We start from the raw sequence: 2,181 nt of genomic DNA on the forward strand, positions 1-2,181 counted from the left end.
ATGCCAGTGCAGGTGCTGTGGAGCTCAGTCTGCGGTGAGCTGCCCAATATGGATTCTGGGAATTGAACCCAGATCCTCTGGAAGGGCAACCAGTGCTCTTAACCACTGAGCCATCTCTCCAGTCCCTAAGTGGCTGTAAGTACATTCCTATTTGTGTGTATCTGTCACCATTGCACATCTCCAGACCCCTTCCTCCTCTTTACCCACTCAGTGATAAAAGCACACCAAGGTGCCATTGTGCACGCCTGGAGTCCCAGCTCCTCAGGGAGCTGAGGCAGGAGGAATGCCTGCACCAAGGAGCTGGAGAGTAGCCTGGGAGCATAGCAAGATGCCATGTTTAAAAAAATAATAAACCTGCAAGGTAGCTCAGTGGGTAAAATCACCAACGATCTGAGCTCAATCCTGGAAATCCACAGTGAAGTCAGCTTCCTAAAGCTGTTCCGTGACTGCTACGCATGCACCATAGTGTGCAACAGCATAATAATAAAAATTGATCAAATAAAAAAATTAAAAACAAAAATCCAAGTCCCTATTCCCCCTTCCCATCAGCCCCTGGTAGTCTCTGCTTAGGCTTGTATGTCTGTGAACATGATCGCTGTAGACACCACATGTAAATGGACTCTCACAATATCATCAGTTATTTATTTATTTATTTATTTATTTTGAGAAAATTCTTATTCAAACCTTGAATAATCCTCAGTCTCCTCCTGCAAATTTTCAGGGGTGAGCCACCATGTTTAGCAATATCTATTCTTTGGTGATTGGTTTATTTCACTTAGCAGAATGACCCCTAGGTCTGTATATGTTATTCCGTATATTTACCATCATTCCTTTCTCCCTCTCCCTTCTTTCCCCCCCCCCCCCCCCGTCCCCCTCTCCCTCCTCCCCATCCCCATCCCCCCAGTCCGCCTCTGCCTCCGCCTCCGCCTCTACCTCTGCCTCAGGGTGCTTTTTCCTTCTAAAGCTGTGAGCTCTTGGCTACTGCTCATGGCTGCCTGCTGCCATGCTCCTTGCCCTGACAGTCGTGAACTCACCCTCTGAAACTATAAATCCCCAGTAAACTCTTTCTTTTGTAAGTTGCCTTGGCCGCAGTGTCTTATCACAGAACAGAAAAGCTACTAAGGAAGCCCTACTCTCATCGTTCGGGGTCCCACAGAAAGACTGGTACTGCGGGAGTCCTCAGGCTCCACAACTTTGTTTTTCACCTTGGAAGTATGTTTACAAGAAAGAAATCAGCGTAACCAGGCACGCAAAAAGTGACTCCCGTGAAAGTAAGGGACAGAAAAGCTCAATGCTGGAGGCCGCGGGAACAGTTCACAAGGAACAAACATTCTCTCCNCGTTCCCGAAGGCACAAAACAACCAATTTCAATTCAAGGTACAGAATGTTTTTTAACCTCTAGGAGAGTCTAGCGGTGAAACAGTTGATTAGCACTTCTCCACAGACACTGAGAAGCTGTCTGACTGTAGACAAAGCTCTGAAACCTGAAGGACAGTTGGGGGATCTGAGACGTCTACCCTGCAGCCTTTGTCTTTCCAGTTAATGCCCCAAAGATCCAGAGGAAAACCAAAAGTGGCCAAAGGTGTAACATTTCCAAAGGAAATATTCAGTATTGATTTGGTTCAATAGCATCTAGCACTACATCCCATGAATTTTGAATCTGATAAGCTGACTATGGAGTACCCCTAAAAAAGCCATCAACCTCAAAAAGAAATGTTATCTGAGGTTATAGTGTCTAGAACCAGAAAGATCACCAGGCACACCAAGGTCTGCACTGAAAGCTCCTTACGATTATTTGTATGTGTTCTTTATTTTCTATTATTATTATTATTATTATTATTATTATTATTATTTAGCATCTCACTGTGTGGCCCAAGCTAAGGTCAAACTCCTGGTAATCATCCCACCATAGCCTCCTACATGCTGACATTACAGGTGTGAACCACAACTTGCATCTCTTATTTGAATGCTAGGGAAATACTGCGGTAAATCCAGATCCAATTAATTAATAGCAGAACCCTGTTCCTCTTTTGTCTAATAAAAATGAAGTGCTCCAAATTGTCTAATCTAGGAGCTGTGACTTTTAGTTTTTCCCTTTCCCCATGTCATTGAAGTTTGTGGAGAGGTGCAGTGGATAAAGCAGACAGTCCTTGCTTTGGGGTTGCAGTTTGGTTCAACCTC

Source organism: Mus caroli, chromosome 9, assembly GCF_900094665.2.
Source record: "Mus caroli chromosome 9, CAROLI_EIJ_v1.1, whole genome shotgun sequence".
Taxonomy (NCBI): Eukaryota; Metazoa; Chordata; class Mammalia; order Rodentia; family Muridae; genus Mus; species Mus caroli.